General features: G+C 52.8%; 1 long non-coding RNA gene across 3 annotated transcripts; it reads left to right on the top strand.

Annotated features, from left to right (window-relative positions):
- The first annotated feature begins 38 nt into the window (after positions 1–38).
- On the top strand, positions 39–5,050 carry LOC127685099 (uncharacterized). 3 transcript variants are annotated; one of them, XR_007977789.1, is made up of 3 exons: positions 39–169; positions 294–526; positions 4,695–5,050. It is a non-coding gene; the product is annotated as an uncharacterized LOC127685099 (long non-coding RNA). The 3 variants fall into 3 exon arrangements; XR_007977787.1 differs by having other exon boundaries at positions 291–526; XR_007977788.1 differs by having other exon boundaries at positions 39–188; positions 291–526.
- Positions 5,051–21,294: the final 16,244 nt, after the last annotated feature.

The following is a 21,294-nucleotide window of genomic DNA, read 5'->3' as shown; positions in this document are numbered from 1 at the left end:
CACACTGCACAGCAGAGAGATGGGCTTCCTGTTTATCTCCCAGCTTGGTGGCTGGCCTGGGGACAGGATGGCTCTGTCAGCCAAGGCTGGGCCCAACTTCCCATCAAAGGATGAGCCTGGTTGAATGACCAGTCCTCACTGGGGGCTCTAAAGGACATGACTGGGTCAGGTACTGCATGGACTGATAGGTAGTCCACCACTGAGTTGAACAGTGGAAAGGGGGGTTATATGGAGAGAAATGGGGTCTACCGCAGGAGCTGACCCTTCCCCTCCCTCTTCTCTCCCCCCAGCAGGCCTCATGCGTTATGGATGTCTAGTGCATCCAGCTTCCAGGGAGACATCCGTTCTCAGAAGCTCACAGAGCAAACCAGGAGATGGCGAACAAAGGCCCCACACAGAGCCCAAGCACCAGCAGTGGAGGCTCTGGGGGACACCTGGCCCTGCCTCCCCGCAGCCCTCTTCCTGGAGACCACCATCCATCCTTGCCAACCTTTGCCGTGCTCGCCACTGAGTGCGTAAGCCAAAGGTAAGAACTCTCCATGACCTCCCTGCTCGGCCCTCGGAGTGTCCCATGGCTGGGAGGTGTCCGTGACTGCTCCCCATTCAGCCCCCATGGTCTCCCCAAAAGCTTTCCCTCTAAAATGACCCAGGAATTGCCACCCTTCTCCCACCACTGTCCCCATCCCATAAGCCTCCGAGGCCCTCGGGACATCAGTCCCCGCCCAGCATGTTCATGTTCATAAAGCTTCACAGGGGTGGCGTGAGAGCAGACCGTCCTCTAAAGCTGCCCTCCACATACAGGACAAGGTCCCAGGGGCGACATGCATGGGTCCTTCCCCATCCTCCAAGAAGAAGAACAAGCACCTTGGGGGAAACAGACAGTTCAGGACAGGTACAGGAAAAAAATAGAGCCCCCACCTGGCTGGTGGCCACTTGGCACTATAGGGTATTAATGGTGTGGAGAGTGCAGGCATGAGTACTTATACACAGTCCTGTTACAGGCATGAGTACTTATACACAGTCCTGTTACCAGTGAGCAACTCAGGGTGGAGACAGAGCCCCAGGGACACAGCCCAGGTTGCCCACTATCTTGACCACTTTAGGCACATGGTATGTCATAAGACCCACAGGTACTGCTGTCACTGTAGCTGCTGCATCTGCCCACTTGAGGCCATGCTGTAACCCATGGGAGCCCAACATTAGCCATATGCATTGCCACACTCTGTGGGACCCAGGATTCTCCCAGACCTGAATAGCTATGCATTCTTTGTAGCTAGGCATCTTTGAGGGCTTTCTGGTTCCAGGAAAGGCAGGAAGCCAGTGACCTCAGAGGTGCTTGGCTCCCTTCGCACCCTCAGCCTGCAGACGGCTATCGTTTTAGCAGTTCTGGTGAGTGTACTGTGGCATTCACTGCATGTTACTGTTTTATCGGTGTCAGGTCTTGAGCAACAGAATTCCACCCTAGGGAAAGATTCACTTCCTAAGATTCCGTGACTCCTAACTCAATGCTGGGGACCCAGGAGGAGCAGGCCAGGGTTTGGAGCCCTTGGCAGAAGCATCATAAGGGCCCCAAGGGAGGGGAGAGGTGTCATGGACTGGGCCGTGAAGAAGTGGGGGATATGTCTGGGTAGCTTCTTTCTGGGATCTAGGCTCCTCCTACCCCAATTTGCTGGGCTTTATGAACAGGAAGCCCAGCCCTTAGCAGCAGGGAAAGCATTCTCTATCGCCAGGGTGCAAAGGGAGGTCCGAAGATCTCAGGTCCTAGGCCTGGTCCATGGAAGTCGGTGTTGGGTCGACCTCCCAGCCCCCGTTTAGAGCCATCCTGCCCTCTTCTGCTCCCCCTGGTAGAGAGAACCACTGTGGGCACTTCCAGCAGAGAGAAAGAGAAGCTAGAGAGGCAGTCAGGCCTGTCACACAGGCCCTGTGCTACTGGCCCTGTCTAGAGGGGAAGGGCTGCCTCAGTATCCCCACCAAAGCCCCAAGGGAACATCTGTTCAAGGTCACAAAGCCTGTCACCATAGGGTCGAGACTGCCACAGCTGAAGCTTCGCCAGGCTCTGCGAGGGTGGAGTAAGGGTGACCCCTCTCTCCCAGGTGACCATCGGTTGGTCACAGTGGTCAGTGAAGGCACGGATCTCTGGGAGAAGATGAGTTAGTGTCCACCTTGGGAGGGGCAGTTTTGGGCTTCCGTGGAAGTCACCCCACATTCCAGGACAGAATTAGACAGGATCAGGAGTACTGGGGAGGACGCAGATCTTCAACACCACTGCCGTGAACAGACGCGTGGCTCCAACTCCAGACGCTGGGTGGAGGCTCTAAGATTCCTCTTGCCTCAAGCACCCATGCTATTCAGTTTGAGGCTGTCTGCTCTTGTTATTTTTAATATCCTTTAAAAGCTTGGAGGTGGGGGAGCAGGCATCTGTGGCCCACCAGAAATCTCTGTTTCCTCTGGGCCAGGAAACAGGAAGTGTGTGTGTGGTGGGTGATGGGGAATCAGGCCCCTGAGAACAATGGAAGCACCAGGGAGAGGAAGGGGAACTACGTCAGGGCCTGGGGCTGCAGGAAGCCTGACCTCGCCTCCTGTGAGCCTGAGGGGGCCTGGCATAAATTTAGCTTGAGTTCTTTTCCTGAGGAAAAGCTCAAAGGCTCCATGATGGGGGCAGGGCCGGAGAAGCTGACCTCAGTCTTGAGGAAGTCAGGGCTCCCTTCAGCTATGGATAAACGGAGGCTCAGACGGGAGACGAAGCTGAGGTTTCTGGGTTCTGAGGCATTAACTACCCTCTCTCTCCACCTCTTCACTAGCAAGAGTCAGTCAGACAAGAGCCTCCTGGAGCTGCTGCTCCCAAAGTAGCCCAATTCTGTCACTGTAGCAGTATGGCTACAAGCAGCACGCATCACCTCCCAATCCCACTCTCCTAGTTCCTCAAGGATGCCTCCGACTCTGGCTGCCATTGTGTGTCGGGTTCTGGGGGTGAGCATACTAACAGAGAGTGAGTCCCGGGCTCCTTGTAACAGGGTTCATAGCCCTGGGAAGTCTGGGAAGAAAGCCCCAGGGTCCAGGCTGGGCTCAGCAGGGAACTTCCTCTATGGAGTACAACAGCTTACCTCTAAGAGGACGTTCACAAAACACAGTCCACCCACCAATGTGTAACATTCAGTGTGCAGGGGACAAGCAGAGCTTGTGTGAGTGGCATCAGAGTCAGTTCTAGAGTCTTGTCACTACCTCAAGAGAGCTTCAGTTGTGACAATTGCCAGGCCTTTCCCAGCCCCCGGGTGACTCTCTAATGTATTGTCTGTGTCTAGGGATCACGCCCCATGGGACAGTACTCATTGTGTCTGCCTTCTACTCAGTGTAGTTTTGAGCCTCCTCTAAGTCACAGCGTAGATCACAGCTTTCACTGTGACTGAACCGTGTTCCATTGTATGGTTGGAGCGCATGGTGAGCGCCGATTTATCTGCGGGCCATGCCCTCCTTTAGCTGGTTTGAACCTGGTGCTGTGGTTTTTCAGACCGCAGACCTTTTGTGACAGTGCATAAGGGCTGCTTTCTGTAGTACTACCCCCTCTGCTCTCCACAGCCTCTGGCCAACTCCAGGGGCTCTGGAGGAGCAAGTGAGGATGGGGGCATTTGCCGGGGACAGTACACAATTCTGTCAGAATGCCTGTCCAGGGCTTAGGGTGAACAACATGTGGGAGCTGTTGCTGCTGTGGCCTCCTCTGGACCAGGCACAGATCTCAGCCATGCTCCACCACCAACCCCAGCAACCCCAGCAACCCCAGCAACCCCAGCAACCCCTGTAAAGCTCTTGAGGCCTGACCCTCAGCCTGGCTCAGATCTCTCAGCTTGCTGTAACTAGGGCACAAAGGTATAGAGAGGAGAAGTTGGCCTGAGCCCTTGGCCTGGGATAGGCAGAGCGAACTGGGCAGTGCCTGTGACCTCAAGTCCACTATAGGAGAGGTGTCCCACACAGCAAGCAATCCCCGCACCCAGATCCTGGTGGGAGAGACGGTTCTGACCTGACCTGGGTAAGCGTAACGGCCCAGGAGCCAGCCCAGAGTCCTGGCTGAGTGAACTAGGAACAGGGCCCGAGAACCAGCCTCTGTCATAGCTCCAAGGGCCAAAGACATAGACTGTCCTCTACAGACCCCAGGGGGACAAATCTTAGCAGGGGACTGCTATGGGTAAGCTGGGCTGGCTATCCTAAGCCTCCAAGGATGAGTCCTGGAATTTTTGCCTTTAGGAATCGATTTTTCCATTCTGCCTCAGTGTTCCAGAGCAGCTGACCCTGCTTTCCATGGTCTCTTCATCTGGGATGGGGGCCCAGACCCTGTGTCAGGACAACACCAGATCCAATCAAGCTTGTGCTCAGGGTTTCCCTAGGCCCCTGGCAACCCCAGCTCCCTGTGTAGTCTCTTTATTTGTCTTAGGGAATGCCAAGTCCGTGGTCACCCAGTCTTTATACCACGTGGGAGGTAGGGACTCTCCCAACCCTGTCACGCCAGGAGGAAACCATGGCTGAGGAAAAGGCCAGTGTTTACTCAGCAGTACGTTCAAAGCCAGATTAGAACACAAGTCCCTGAGCCGTGTGTGGCTAGTGCTGTTCTCTGACTTCTCAGAGCTCCTGACTCCAGTTCTAGGGTCCAAGTGCTAGAGTGAGCCAGAAGCTCTGAGGCCAAGTCTCTTCTGTGTCTCCAGCATGGCTTCCTGGGCTGCCCCTTGCCTTGAGGGTGACCATATGAAGATGGCCCCGGACTTTGCCAGGCAGAAGTGGAACGTCCAGCCTTCTTAAGTCATGGTGCACAAGGAGGATCCCCTGACCCCCAAGCCCCATACCATCCCACACGGCCCCTTCTGGACTCAGCCAGGATGTCCCCAGAGCCCCTCCCCCACTATCACCCTTTTCTGAAGATCATGGCTTCCTGAGCCAGCTCTAGTCTGGACAATGGCCGGAAATTCCTGGCTCCGCCTTCAGGGCCAGGCACACTGGTCCGGGAGCTGTGGGGGACTGGTGAGTGGGGGACTGGTAAATGAGGGAGATGCTGATAAGTGGATTGGGGCTGGTGAGTGGGGGTTGATGAGTGGGTGGGGCTAGTAGGAGTGTGTTGGAGGATGATAGGGGCTGGTGGGTGGTAGAAGGTTGATTGAGGGATTGATTAGCTGTGGGGTAGAACTGGTGATCAGGGAATCCAAGGAGCTATCCAGGCCCTCCAAGCTATCTTTAAGGGACCTTGCTGCTGTGTGTCCAGGCCACATGTGGACACCACCGTACAGAGACCCGAGAGCAGAGTATTCAGAGGCCACTGAGCTCGGAGAGGAGCCAACCTTGTCCCGCATTCCTTCCTCTAAGTCTCTGCTCTGAAGTAGAAGGGCCACAGCCCTAGCCGTCTGCACAGGGGCTAATTTTAGAGAACTGGCATCCACACCACCTCCAGAGCTCTGCCCACACTGCTGCTCTGTCTTAGAAATGGTCACTGCTCCAGCCTCACAAACCACTGACAGACAGAGCCCAACCAGGTCACAGCCCAGCAAGGCCTTTGGACGAACAAGCTGTCCTGCCCTGTCCCTGAAGACGATGATACAGCTGCTTCCTCCTACGAGAAGCCCCCCCAGCCTGTGCCCAGAAGATGGCTGCAAAGGGCTACTCCAGGACAGGGACTACTTGTTTCTGTCTCCTTTTAAAATGAAAATTAGAATCAATATTTGTTTGTTGACTGTGAAGTAGTTTGAAATCTTCAGAAGAGATGCCTGGATCAATGCTCACAAGCATGAAAAAGACGCCCCCAAACTTGGCATTTGTGGGGTTGTGGTACCAGTCAAACACGCCTCGATGACAGATAGGAGGTCCTAAGGGCTGAAAGGCAGTGAGCTCCACCCAGGCCTCCCCACCCCACCCCCACCTCCCACCACCCCCACCCCTACATTCCCCCCCCCCCTGGCTGTCCTGGAACTCACTCTGTAGACCAGGCTGGCCTCAAACTCAGAAATCTGCCTGCCTCTGCCTCCCAAGTGCTGGGATTACAGGCCTGTGCCACCATGCCCGGCAGCAGAGGATTTTTAAATCAAGAGGTCTTATGCTTTGTTTTGGGTCTGTTTTAGGTTCACAGTAGAACTGACTGAGCCAAGTGAAAAGATTTCTGTGTACCTGCCCCTCACCACAGGGCCTCAGCATCACAATCAGGATCTTGCCTGGTGCTTAAAGATTGCTTAGGGGCTGAGCATTCTCGGGGTTTGGGCAAGTAAGATGATGCCTATCCACTGCAGGGCTTTCTCTGTGTAGCCCTGGCTACTGTAGACTTCTCTGTCCCAGGAGCACCAAGCAGCAGGTTCCAGCTCTGGGCTGTTGGGCTTGGGGAATCCACCACCATGGACCTATTGTGAGACATTCTTCTGTCCCACAGAAGCACCCCGAAGCCCCACACAGTCCTTAGGAAACCCCTGAAAAGTCTCCACTGCTCCCTGGATCTCCATGACCCTGGAGCTGTCCAGCTCTTCGTCACCTTTGAGATGCTGCTTGCCACGAGAGAGCCCGTGCGTGGAATGGGAACCTGTGGGTTGAGGGGGCCATAATTTTCCAAAAACACTTATGAAAAGGGAGAGTCTTGTGGTTAGGGCGGTGCCTCGGTTGGTAGAGTGCTTGCCTAGTAAGCACGAAGCCCTGGCTTCCATCTCTGATGCTACAGAACCACACACGTGAAATGCTGGTGCTTGGGTGGAGGCAGGAGACTGAGGAAGTCTCCTCAGAGCAAAGGACTCACAACACCCTGTCTCGATAAGAATAAAACGGCTCCGATTTCTAAAAATTACCATACCTTCCAGCAGTTCTGCTCCCAGGTAGCCTCTAAAAGGCTTGGAAGTGGGTTTTCATGTCTGCATGGTCTGGACTAGGATTTACAAGAGCCGGGAGGAGAGCACCACAGACGGGTCAAAAGTAGCATGTAGCAAAATCAGAACAAAGAACGTTAGCTCAAACTGGGCAGCTCAGAGCATGCCTTGAAGAGTTCACACAAGGTCCCGGCTTCTGTTCCCAGAACACAAACAAGTAAGTAAAACTTAAGGAAGAGCCCAGGTGTGGCAGTGCAAGCTTTTAATCCCAGCACTGGGGAGGCAGGTGGATCTCTGTGAGTTTGAGGCCAGCCTGCTCTATATAGCCAGTTTCAGCTACATAGTGAGACCTTGGAGGGTGGGGGATGGGTTCTGGTTTATACTATAGCATGGGGGAGTTGCCCAGGAAGCACCCAGGGGAGGAAGTCAGTGGTGTAGGACACACACATGTACCTGGAGGGTCCGGTGTGGGAAACATAGTTTCTCAGTGGCCACAGGAGTTGGTCATAGGGGATGGCTGTTAATGGGGAAATTTTCAGCTTGAGGGAGGAAAAGGTTTTGGAACGAGTGACTATGCGATCACATTGTGAGTACATTTATTCTACCAAAAGACCCTTAAAGATGGTAAAAGCATCCTGGAAGAAGTGTGGGCTGCTCTCGACATCAAAGGAGAAACCCTGTGAGATCAGCAGCCCCCTTAAAGGGTGTGGGAAAGAACACGAGGTCAGCATTGGAAGGGACATCCACCCTCCCGTGTTCACTGTAGAACTGTGACAGCAGCCAGGACAGCTGTCAGCCCAGCAGTCCATCCACGATGGATGGGGAGGACATGCACTTGCGTTGGAGCACCGCCCAGAAGAGAGAGAGCCCGTCACTCATACCAGCAGAGTGAGCCAGGCAGAGGAGACAGTTCCGTGACCTCACTCACGCAGAGCCTGACAGCTGAACTCTCACAGTGGCCGCAGTTGTCAAAGTGGTCACTCAGCAACCAGCCGCCAGTCACGTAGTGACCGCATGGTGACCATGCGGCAGTCATATATCATACAGTGACTATATAGTGACTGCAAGGACTGTGCAGTGATCACATGATAATCTCGATGGCCATAGTGATCACGTACTGACAGTGACTGTGTTGTCACCGCAGTGGCCATGTGATGGTCACAGAGTGACTACAGTGACCACTCAATGGGTGACCACACAGTCCACTGAGCGTGTAGTGAACACACAATGACTAGGTAGTGATCATGTAGTGCCCTACACTGGTGATCCAATTACCACCCAAAGACCAGGTGAGACCACATAATGACCGCAAAGTGACCTCATTGACTATACAGTGGCCACACAGTGATTGCGAAGTAACCACAATAACCACAAAAGTGGCACAGGAGCCACACAATGGCCACAGAGTGACCGCTACCATCCAATGATCATGCAATGATCAACTATGCAGTGACCACACAATGATCATCCAGTGGCCACAGTGATCACAGAATTTCAGCAGCACAGTGACTGCCAAGTGACCACAGTAATCACCAACAGTCATAGCAATCATGGAAGGACCACAATGACGATGACCATGTAATGACCACTAGTAACCTTCCGTCGAACACAGTGATGCATGGCCACTGTAGTCACTGCATGGGGACTGTGAGTTCACTATGTGTTCCTTGTGATCACTCTGTCACTGGATGTTTACAATATGGCCACTGTAGTCAGTGTGGTCATAGGCAGATAGTAATTATTGTGAAGCGTGTCCTTCTGAGGTCCTTCTGTCAACTCAGTACCCATTGAGTGGTCACTACTGGCAGCTAGATTGTCATTGGGTGGTCACTGTGATAGCTAGATGCTCACAAAGGGATCACAATGCAATCATTGATGTTACTGGGGGGGATCCAGGTGGTCACTGCTTGGTCACTGAGTACTGTGAGGACCACGAGGGCAAGGATGTCAGTTGCTTAATCTGTCACTGGGCTGGGGTGGAGTGTCAGGGAACACAGAGCAGCCTAGGGGCTACTCTCAGGCCTGTGTCTCTTTGGGTGCCCAGTCTAGAAAGCCACAGAGGGACCCTGGAGTGGAGTCAGTCGCAGGAGTGCCAGGGTTCCTAATGCTGTCAGGGCAAGTGAGAGTAGGAGGGCTGTCATCTCCCACACCTGACCCCATGCAAGAGGAGGACACAGAGCCTTGTGCTCTCGGCTCTCCGTGGGCCTGGGCAGCTCCTATAGTGTGGGCACTCTCCTCCCCCACCCAGGCCTGTCGCTGTGCCTGTGGTATGTGCTGGTCCCAGGAGTTGCCATGTCTTCTCTAGCACCCCAGGCTGCGAGATGCAGAGGGAAGGGAGACACAGGCAGGCCACAGTCCTCCCGCCCTGGCAGACATGAGCAGGAAAGGCTGGTGGGGCTGGGACAAAAGGCGGACGTGCGGAGGGCCATGTGCGCCTTATCAGGGCCTGCACTTGCTCCCCCTGGCCCAAGAGGAAATGCTGCTCTACTCTGCCCGCCTTCCTGTCTGTCCCCTGTGCTACCAGGGGCAGGAGAAAGGGGAGGCCTGTGAGGGGAACACCTACTCCCAGCAGGGAAGGGGAAAGGGCAGCTGGCAGCCACTCTGGAAAGATCCCCACTGTGCATGGGCATCATTTCAGCCAACACCATCCACATTCGTCAGATGAGGAAAACAAGGGAGGCCTGGAGAAGCTGCGGCTTCTGCGGGTTGCACTAACCTGGGAAGGGGGCTCCACACCTACAAGCTCCCGCAGCCCACACTTAGGCCAGAGCTCTGCCCTCCTCAGCGGAAGCTGCTGAGAATGAGGGATGTGCCAGCCGAGGCCCCTGGCGCCCTCTAGTGGACGTGGCACAGCACTGGGCGGACTAGGCTGTGGCAGGGGACACCACACTCCCGCCCGCACTACCGCCAGCCCTCTCTCCTGGGAAACTAGGCAGTAGGTTGGAAACCCCGCCGATTGCTCAGAGTCTTCTTGGACTGTCTCTCTAATGCTGCTGCTGCTGGCTTGTAAAACAGGATCAGCCGCCTGATCTCATGTCTTCCACCCTGGCATAAATCCCATCCTTTTTCTATTTTTTTTTTTTTAAGAGTTATTTATTATTATATGTAAGTACACTGTAGCTGTCTTTCAGACACACCAGAAGAGGGCGTCAGATCTCATTACGGATGGTTGTGAGCCACCATGTGGTTGCTGGGATTTGAACTCAGGCCTTTCGGAAGAGCAGTCTCTTAACCACTGAGCCATCTCACCAGTCCCCTTTTTCTATTTCGTTTTTCACTTTGATCAAGGACAGTTTATTTGTTGTGTGTATGTCTGTACAAATGCATGTGTATGCATACACATGTGCTATATAGTACCTGTGTCAGAAGACCACACATTTCTCTCCTTCCACTATGGGGATGGAATGCAGGTCTGTGGACTTGGTAGCAAGGACCTTTATCTGATGAGCCATCACACCCTTTCTATTTCTTTTCCTTTCTTTTTAAGATATAGTCTCACTAGGTAGCTGAGGCTGGCCTGAAAACGGCCCGCCTCTCCTGAGTACTGAGACGACAGCCTCCTCCAGCAGGGCATAGCTGCAGGCTCAGTCATTCTGGAGAGACTTTGGAACCCTGGTTCTGCCGTGGAATGTGACCTCCTCTTTACCCTGTAACACCCAGCCTGCCGCCTACAGCCTGCAGTGGCTGACCAGGTCTGTCACAACTGCTGGATCCAGCTGTGCCACGGTTTCTTGTCCAGCAAGTGTGGTTTTTGCTGAGTAGTAGTACTTGCTCTGACCCCGTGGTGCAGGGCCTGTGGTGACAGAAGAATGGGACGTGGCCCAAGGAGAGGCCTATTCTCGTGTCTGGAACTCGTGCGCATGCTAGCTCTGGCCTGGCTTGGCCTGTTGAAGGCCCTGCCTCCACGAATCTCAGAACCAGAGGGAGTCCCAGTGGCCTCTAACTTCCCTGCTGACTTCACAGGCCCCCAGGAAGTGAGGGCTGTGCTGTGGAGGCCTGACCTTTTGGCTCCTGACCACTGTTGCTCTGGCCCAACACGACACTCTACCAGACTTGCCTGCTGGAGCCCTGGACTGGGCTAATACTTGGGGTTTCATCTCTGAACTAGGTTTACTGAGACTGGGGCTCAGACCCCAGGTATCTCTGAGTCTCCACCCAGGACACATAGCCTAAGCCTACTTGCCCAGAGGCCATCGCCTCCAAGTCACCAATACCTGAACCCTCCAGGGACTTAGTTGGGCAGAGTCTGGTCTCATGACTCCTGCGACTGGGATCTGTAAGCATCAGGAAAAAGCAAACAGATCCCCCTTATGCAGCAGTTCACCAACCAACCACATGGGGGCGGTATTTCTACATGTAGGCAAAGATCCTGACTCAGGAATAATTCAGAACTTCTGGCACCAGTCATGGATGGACTCCAGACCACTGAGTGTGGGAAGCACAAGCAACACACTGCCAGCTAATAGCTTGAGGCAACTTTGCATAACTTCCTTCAAAAGGTCCCTGAGAAGCAAAGATGGAGGACCTCACTATTAGGTTATGACACAACATCCTAATTGACAGCTTCTGTTCTGAAAGGTGGGCACCTCCCCAGGGAGCTAACCTGGAGACAGCACTTCCCTGAAAACCTGCCAGGCCCTGCCCACAGGAGGTCTCTTAGGGTTCTGCTTCCTCCAAGGGAGCAGCTGGCCTGGGCTGGATTTCAGCATTTGAGGGATGAACCAGCACAATAGAGGTTTTATGTCAGTTTGACACAAGCTAGAGTCATCTAAAAGAAGAGAACCTCAACTGAGAAAATGTCCCCCTAAGATTGGGCTGTAGCTGGGCAATGGTGGTGCACCCCTTTAATCCCAGCACTTGGGAGGCAGAGGCAGGTGGATTTCTGAGTTCAAGGCCAGCCTGGTCTACAGAGTGAGTTCCAGGACAGCCAGGGCTACACAGAGAAACCCTGATTTCTCTCAAACCCTGGTTTTGTCTCAAAACAAAACCAATCAAATAAACAAGGATTGGGCTGTAGGGCATTCCCTAATTAGGATTCTATGGGAGCGCCCAGCCTACTGCGGGAGGTGCCACCTGGTCTAATGGTTTTTATAAGGAAGCAGACTGAGTAAGCCACTAGGAGCAAGTCAGTAAGCAACAATCCCTTATGTCCTCTGCACCAGCTCCTGCCTCTAGGCTCTTGCCAGGTTTGGGTTCCTGCCTCAGCTTCCCTCACTGGCCCGTGATTCAGGACACGTGAGCCAAATAAACCCTTTCCTCGCCAAATCACTTTTGGTCATGGTGTTTCGTCACAGCAGTGGGAACCCTGATAAAGGGGGTTCCAAGCAAGGCCTAGGAGTGCCGCTTGCCTCTTGTATTTCCAGTTTTTGGGTCTGCTCACTCTGTGACCTGACTCTGTGACACTGCCATCCTGACTAGACACAGAAGCCACATCGGTGTCAGGAGACAGGAGGGTCCGGTGCTCGGATTCTTATGAGGTTTTGGTTAGTTTCTTAATTTATTTTGTGTGTGCGTGTTTCATATGTATGTATGTATGTATGTATGTATGTATGTGTATGTATGTGCATTGTATCCTTTGGGACTAGAGATACAGGTGGTACACTATGTAGGTGCTGGGAATTGAACCCAGGTTCTCTGGAAAAGCAGCCACAACACATCTCTCCAGCCCCTTATGTTTTGTTTCCTTTTAATTTTTCTGGGGCTACAGTGATGCAGATGCTTCTCGAACCTAGAATCTAAGCCATCTACTTCCATGGTTAGAGCAGCAATGACTCCCAGTGTGGGTTTTAAGTGTCATGGGGAGAGCCAGGGCAGAGTCTCCAGGTCACAGGCTGAGGAGTGTTTGTCTGGAGGAGGCTGCGACTTCTGCTTCTAGGCAGGGGTCTGGGTGAGAATGGGCTGGAACGGGGAGTCTGGACGCCCAGATTCTGGCACTGCTTTGGCTCATCACGCTAGTCTTTGAAATTCCCAGTCAGCTGCTGACCAGAGGGTGGAGAATGAGGTCTTAAGGTTCACATCTCTCTCCTCACACCTCCCCCTGCTCACACACTTCTGCTGTCCTGCCCTCCAGCGCCTCCCCATCCCAACTTATGACTGGGGGTGACAGTCAGCACAGCGCAGGTAGTGTTCCAGCTGCATGGTGACCACCACAGCCAGCCGCTCTCCACTGACCCTCCCACCCCAGTGCTAAGAGCCCAACTAGGCTGGGTGGTGGTGGTGCATGCCTGTGATCCCAGCACTTGGGAGGCAGAGTCAGGCAGATTTCTGAGTTCGAGGCCAGCCTGGTCTACAGAGTGAGTTCCAGGACAGCCAGGGCTACACAGAGAAACCCTGTCTCGAAAAAAAAAAAAAAAGAGAGAGCCCAACTAGGCCTTTCACATAGTAAGCAAGCACTCTTGTCTAGTGTGTAGGTTTTGCAATCCTGCTGTAACCTCCAGGAATAAGCCACGCTACTTGCCCCCACCAAGATTCCCTCAGATCTAAGGATGAAGCACACACACACATACACACACATACACACACACACAGACACACACACACACACACACTAATATAAGTTTCAACCTGCCTAATGGCTCAGTTGCTGGGTGCTTCCAGTCTCCTGCCTGGAGAAATGGCCTATGGCTGCTCTGTCTGAGATCTCACATGGCTGGTCACCTTTGCTCCCTCGAAAGCCTGACAAAATTCTATTTTCCCTGCGTCTCTAGTTTACCTGCAGGGACCCTGAAATCCTGCCTATTCCACCCAGCTCATTGGCTACTAGCATCTTTATTGATGCATCAAGAACCAATTGTGAAACAGGACCTTAGCATCAGCACCACCCCCCCTACACTCACTTGTACTGAGCCATATCTCCAAGCCTGTTCTCTCTCCACTCTGTTCTGGCCTTCAGCTGACTAGACGAGGTCCCTGAGTGTCACCTGGAAACATCCCACAGTTTTGTCCAGAATAATAGGTGTCAAATACTGAGTACACGGGAGTTAGGGAGCATCAACTTGACGCATGAATGCTCGTGGAAAATGGAGTTGCAAATGTTCATCCTCCGGGAGCAGCAGTTCTGCTGAATGTGGTGTGACTTGTGGGTGAGCTCCCTGCCCTTCCAAGGCTTCAAGAGGGAACGGCGAGAAGAATGGTGACACCACTCGATGCTCACTTCCTGGGACGGAGCAATGTACGATGCTTTGCTTTGCATCTTGGGGAAATTCTTAAATGATATGCACAAATCTTTTTAATTTAAAGCAAAATCAAAAAACTGGAAGCTGGTAGTGGTGGTAGTGGTGCTGGCCTTTAATCTCAGCACTTGGGAGGCAGAGGCTGGCAGGTCTCTGAGTTCAAGGCCAGCCTGGTCTACACAGCAAGTTCCAGGGTAGCCAGGGCTACATATAGGGACTCTGTCTCAAAAAACAAAAACAAAATCAAACCAACCAACCAACAAACAAAGTTCCAAAACAAAAACCAACACACAGAAAATGGATTTTGCTGGTAAAGTGTTTGCTGTGAAGGCTTTAGGCCCTGAATCAGATTTTCACGATTCACAAAGCATACACAAAAATTGCACAGTACAAAGTACAGAGTATTTCTAACCCCAATACTAGAAAGGCAGACACAGAAGGATACCTGAGGCTCAGTGGCCAGTCATGCTGGCCGTGTCTGTTGAGCCCATGTTCCATCGACAGGCTCCATCTCAGATAACAAAGTGAGAAACACTGCCTGCATGCCCAGACTTACCCAGGGTTCCCTGTTTTGACCTGACCGACATTCCATCTCTGTCCCAGAACACCTCATGTTTTATGCCTCACTTGGGACCTCTTGACTGTGACAGCATCTCAGACATTCAGTGCTTTGGTGGCCCTGCCCGCTCAGAGGCCAGCCGGGTGGGTGTTTTAACTCCCCTTGGTGGCCTACAACTGCTGTGACTCTGGTGTTGACCTGCAGAGGCCACCCATATCACACACCAGTGCAGACTGTCACCATTGTCAGCCTTGATGCCCAGGCAGAGCCTTGCTAGACTGCTCCGTGGTAAGCTACCATCCCAACCTGTCCCTAGAAAAGGAAGTCACTGCATTACTGGGTGTGGCCTGTGTAGTGACACAAGTTTAAATGTATTGCCATCTGCCTGAAGTCAAGTCTGAGTCTGACCGCGCCCCGGGTGCTAGTGCGTGGGTCCCTGCCCTCTCTCTGGCTAGTCTCTAGTTTCTGTGGCAGTGAGGACAGTCATTTCCTAACTGTCTTGTCCACCTGAATGCTAGGTCCAGGGTCAACCACTCCCTCATAGGAATAATTATATTAATGGGGTACTCCTGGCACCCACTGGTTTGTATACAGCACTGTCTCCTTTATTATACAGCTAATTACAGTAGTGACCCCCAAGATACTGATCTGCAGCCAGTTGACAGACATCCAACCATTTCTGGGGTTTGGCATGGATGTTGTTATAAATGTTTCATTAACATTTTTGTTTTATTTTTTATATAGCAACAGGCGGGTGAGGGAGTGCATGCATATTAGTATGCAGATGTATCAAATGCATTCACATGTAGGGGCCAGAGCAGGCCATCTTTCTCTGTCATGTGGCTTTGAGACACTCTTTCTCTGAATCAGACACTCCTCACTTCTTCTAGGTTGCCTGGCCATCAAGTTCATTGGTCCACATATCTCAGGCTATCTGTAACCACATATCTCAGGCTCTCCATATCCACATGGGCTATCTGTAGCCATGTCCAAGTTTCATGTTGGTGCTGGGAATTGGAACTCAGGTCCTCTTTGTGTACGAAGAACAGATACCTTCATCTGCTAAACCACTTCCTTAGCCCCTGTAGATGCTTTACATTCCCAGTGCTTTATTGGTGTTAATATAGAAATTTCAGTTTTGTTGTTGTTGTTGTTTTTGGTTTGGTTGTTTTCAAGAGAGGGTTTTTCTCTGCATCCCTAGCTAACCTGGGACTAGCTCTGTAGACCAGGCTGGCCTCCACCTCCGAGATCTAACTGCCTCTGCCTCCCAAGTGCTGGGACTAAAGGTGTGCGCCACCACCGCCCGGCTTGCTTTTGTTTTTTGAGACAAGGTTTCTCTGTGTAGCCGGACTGTCATAGAACTCACTCTGTAGGCCAGGTTGGCCTCAAACTCACAGAGATCCATCTGTCTCTGCCTCCTGAGTGCTAGGATTTATTAAATTCATGAACCACTACTGCCTGATATTCTCTCTCTCTCTCTCTCTCTCTCTCTCTCTCTCTCTCTCTCTCTCTCTCTCTCTCTCTCTCTCCTATTGTTTCTCTTTCATCATTCTTGTTTTAATTTTAAGACAGGATCTGGCTGTCCTGAACTTGCTCTGTAGACCAGGCTGGCCTTAGAATCACACAGATCTGCCAGCCTGTGCCTCCCAAGGGCTGGGATTAAAGATGTGTGCCACCAACCCACTTTAAGATTTCTTTTAACTTTTTACTGATTTTTTTTTGTGAGTTTCACATCATGCACCCCAGTCCTTCTCATCTCTCTATTTCCTGATATCCACCCTGAAACCTCTCCCCCCAATAAAAACACACAAGCAAGAAAACAACAACAACAGATAAAGCCTAGAAAACATCTCACTGTAAAAGCTGTAGCATGTCACAGTGTGTACCACAGGATATCCTCTGTTCACACATCTTCACTTGCAAATGGCCACTGCAATGAGTCATTGGTCCGGTTCAGCATCTCTGGCTTTGTGACACCATCAGTAATGGATCTTCATGGGGACTCCTCCTAGCAGCCCTGTTGCTGCCCTGTGCCCTGGAGATCCTGCGGCTTTGGAACAGCAGCAGGACCGGTCCCTTCATAGTCCCAACCTTTCACAGATGATATAGATTTGGGGGAGGGTCGATTAAGGGCTCTGGATCTGGGCAGCTCTCCCCTAACCCACACCACCAGAGTGAGCTCTCCAGCACTGCTCTGGCTAAGCCAGCCAATGCCACCATAGGCAGGAGGCCAGGTCAGCTCTCCTGAGCTCATGCCCTCGGGCCACCTCACCTGCACCCACATCTCCAGAGCCAGCTCCACTGTGCTGCACAGTCAAGGTTCAGGGTCCACACTCCCAAGTGCCGCAGCCTGTGAGGGGCTGGGCCAGCTCTCCTGCTCTCCAAGGCCGGCTTCGCTGTATTTCCCAAGCAAGGCACGGTGGCCCCTGACTGAAATACTCTCGCAACTGTTACAGCCCCCTCTCTTCGGTGCGACCATCCTATGCCCACCTGTTTTGGCACAGGGTCTTGTAGCCCACACTTGGTCCTCCCTTTGGACTGACATTGGGATTGCAGGGCTATGCCATTACATCAATCAAATTTATCGTGTGTGTGTGTGTGTGTGTGTGTGTGTGTGTGTGTGTGGTGTGTGTGTGTGTGGTGTGTGTGTGTGTGTGTGTGTGTGTATGGAGGTCAGAGGTCAACTTCTGAGAGTCAGTTCTAATTTCCCATCCTGTGGGTCTCAGGGATGGAACAGGATCCTTCCAACTGTGTTAGACTTAGATCGGAGATCTCAGTGGCAAGCACCTTTAACCTCTGAGTCATCTCACCCTGTCCTCTGCTTGTTTTGGTTTTGGTTTTGTGTGATGTGGCACTGGGAGTCAAACCTAGTGCTTCATTCATGCCAGGCAGGCACTGTACCAACTAGGCCTCGTCCCCAATCTTGTGCAAGGGCTTTTGACTATAAATTGAACAGTTCAATTTAGTTTTTCTGTTGCTTTTTTTCTTGTGATAGTGATTTTTGTCCTTCGAGGATTTTGTTTGTTTGTTTGTTTGTTTGTTTGTTTTGGTTTTTCGAGACAGGGTTTCTCTGTGTAGCCCTGGCTGTCCCGGAACTCACTCTGTAGACCAGGCTGGCCTCAAACTCAGAAATCTGCCTACCTCTGCCTCCCAAGTGCTGGGATTAAAGGCGTGCGCCACCACCACTGGGCCCTTTGAAGAATTTTTATGTCATCTGAGTTGCCAAACTTTTGATGATCGGGTATTTTAGAACTCTGATACATTATTTTCCCTGTCTCCACTTTTTCTCCTCATCCCATAAGGCCCCCAGACTAACCACGAGCTCTCCTCTCGCCCTTCCCTCCTGAGTGCTGACCCCATGGTGGCTCCTGACTGAAATACTGCTTTCCCAGTGTCTGCTGAGTGTGAGCCAATGCTCTGTCTTTGGAGCCTGACTTTGGTGAAGTATGTCTTTTCCCTGGGGTACTGGCTGGTTTTGTGTGTCAACTTGAGACAAGCTGGAGTTATCACAGAGAAAGGAGCCTCCCTTGAGGAAATGCCTCCATGAGATCCAGCTGTGGGGCATTTTCTCCATTAGTGATCAAGGGGGGTGGGGAGGGCCCCTTGTGGGTGGTGCCATCCCTGGGCTGGCAGTCTTGGGTTCTATAAGAAAGCAGGCTGAGCAGGCCAGGGGAATCAAGCTAGTAAGGAACATCCTTCCATGGCCTCTGCATCAGCTTCTGCTTCCTGACCTGCTTGAGTTCCAGTCCTGACTTCTTTTGGTGATGAACAGCTGTGTGGAAGTGGAATCCCAACTTGCTTCTTGATTATGATGTTCGTGCAGGAATAGAAACCCTGACTAAGACACCTGGCTTATTCTGTTTTGAGAGCTATCTTTTTACAAGTCTTTCCAGAACTTTCTGGTTGGTCCATTTTATTTATTTATTCATTTTTTAAAGACTTGGGGTTTTTTGGGATTTTTGTTTTGTATTGTTTTTTGGATTTGGTTTTTTTCCAAGACAGGGTTTCTCTGTATAGCCCTGGCTGTCCTGGAACTCATTCTGTAGACCAGGCTGGCCTCGAACTCAGAAATCTGCCTGCCTCTGCCTCCCAGAGTGCTGGGATTACAGGCATGCACCACCACTGCCCGGGTGACTTGTTTATTTTTATGTGCATTGGTGTTTTTCCTGCATGTATGTCTGTGTGAGGGTGCCGGGTCCTCAGAACTGGAGTAACAGACAGCTGTAAGCTGCCATGTGGGCTCTGGGATTTGAACCCAGGTCCTCCCCTCTCCAGCCCCCTGTTGGTCCATTCTAATTTTAATTCTATCTACTCATTTTTCTTCTGCTTTATTGGTACTTAATCTCTTCGTCTACAGTCCTTGGAGGTGACAGCCTTGCCATACCTTTGCCACAGGCCTGGATCATGGGAAGGAGCAGGTCCCTACCTACCTCGGTCGATCCTGGCCCTGCTTCTCTGCAGAAGTCCTGAGTCCTCTTCTGTCAACACTGGGGTACATGAAGGAAGCGTAGGTTTCCAGGCAAGAAACACAGGCTCTGGATCCAGACCCCAGCGATTAGAGCATGGGGCTCCCCAGCTCCCTCCCTTCCTTGGCCCCTGTAGAGCCCAAGTGGCCAGAGTTCTTGCCAGCCAGCTCTCAGCATCTTGTATGGATCACACTTCTGGTCTGGGAGGAAACCCAGATGATGCAGAACCACGGGTGACCACAAGGGGACAGTGTGACTTTAGAAATGGTCACGGACAGGGCCGTGTTCATGGGAACGTGTGATCCACTCTTCCAGGTGGTTGGTCTCGTCGGACTCCGTACCTTCCTCAGCTCCCCTCCCACCCCAGACCTGATGGTCCTCAACATCCAGGCCTCTGAAAACCCTTCGGCATCCTCATGGCCTACCAAGGGGTATCAGCCGCTTGAGGACTAGGAAGGTTTGTGGGGAAGGGGAGAAGATGTGATTAGTGGAGGGGAAGGAGGGAGCACTCCTGAAAGAGGCAAGGAGGGTTCCCCACCCTTAGTCCAGGCCTCCTCCCCAGCCTCCCCTCAGATGATGCTCCCCATTCTCAGAGACAACAAACTTGATGGTCCTGACTGGAAGTCAGCACAGGCCCACAGGTGGGTCCACACCAGAGCTACTACTGTGGAACGGAGAGGCCTTAGGCAAGGCACACAAGGCTGAGGACAGGGCACGTGTGTTGGCGCTCCTCAGGCCAGCAGGAGTTGGAGCGCCCTTCATCCTCTAGGGCTGATGTTGCTCTGACACCCCCTTGTTAGCCCCTCACAGAGTACCTCCTCTCAGCCCGCAAAGCCTGGGCCCTGAGCTGTGACTCCTTTGGCTTGCAGCAGCTGGGATGCTTGCATCCCAGTTGAGGGGGGGGGATCTGAGAGGGCAATGGGGCACAAGGACATGCACAGCCTGCCTGCAGGGTGTTCCACTGTGCCAAAGTGGGTAGGGGGACTGTGTCAGCCGCTTCCAGCCCTTGCCCCCGAAGAATCAGAGCAGCAGCGTATGGTCAGCAGGCCGTTGTGTGCCCAGAAAAGTGGGCTGGGACGCTGCCAAGGTCTGTCCCGTCACAGGCCCATCCCTGTTCCGCCTTAGTGCCTCAGCTCAGCTCCATCCCTGGCCCCGGTGACAGCCAAGTGTGGCTCCCAGCTGGCCCAGAGCAACAGGTAACTGTTGTCAGAGAAGCCAGGGTGCAGAACAGGCAGTGGGTGGGTGCAGTGTCCAGTGGGGACTGACTCTCACTGTCCCTAACCGTCTCCAGGGTCCCTAACAAGAGGCAGGCCACACCCGAGCCTGCCCATACAGAGGCACGATGCTGTGTCCTCCCTCACAGCACTGGAAGGCCGCTCAGGGCTCTGTACTCTGCACTCGGGCACAAAGGCTGGGGAGGGCAGCCTACATACAGGCTTTATCGAGAGATCTGTGGTGTCTAGGTTTCAGGGTACAGTTGTAACTTCGGGGTGCCTAGCTGCAGGCTTCAAGCTGCTCACCTGGCATTCACAGGACTGAAGGCAGGTCCGCAGCCCCGGGGCTGCAGCCTCAGTGTCCCCAAGAGCCTTCAGAAGCCAGTGGAGGATGACAAGTCCCAGTCAGGTGTCAAGACAGACTGTGGAGGGCAAGGGCTGTGGGAACAGGGAGAGAGCAGGTGTCACTGGTAGCCACAGTCTCCCTGGGATGGGAAGAGCTGTTAATCACAAGTGAAGTAGAGAATGAGGTGAGGCTTCCCTAGTGTGGTGGCTGGGCAGGCAGCCCAGGTGGCCAGAGGGGAGAAACATGTACAGAGGCCTTGTCGGTGCAGGTACAGCTCTACCCGGACCTCAGCGTGAGATGCTGGTGAAGACGCTGTCCCTCAGCCCACGCCTCCTTCCTTGGCTTTTAAGTAAGCTCTCCAAGGCTATCTTTGCTGCGCAGACTGAAGCCTGTCCTCTTGATCTGTCTAGTGAACTCTGCTCAGTGAGCCTGTGGAAGCACAGGACCAGGCACACACATAGCCTTCTATACCCCAGCAGCCTCTCCCCGAGGCCCCAGGCTATGGCCTCAGTTCCTCACTATCCCCAGACCTCCTGTCCAGTCTGACGTGCTGTTAGGTTCAGACCAGACCGGGGCTTAAACTCACTGAATGTCCAGGGTCACAAAGGCCACTGGGCCCCTCTGTCCCCTGCTACTCAGGTTACCCTCAATTTCCTACCCTTATATCCTGACAGACCTCTCTGTTCTCTGACATCCAGCATGCCCAGCCAGACCCA

The sequence above is a fragment of the Apodemus sylvaticus genome, chromosome 5 (assembly GCF_947179515.1).
Source record: "Apodemus sylvaticus chromosome 5, mApoSyl1.1, whole genome shotgun sequence".
NCBI lineage: Eukaryota > Metazoa > Chordata > Mammalia > Rodentia > Muridae > Apodemus > Apodemus sylvaticus.
This window is presented reverse-complemented; position numbering and strand designations above follow the sequence as displayed.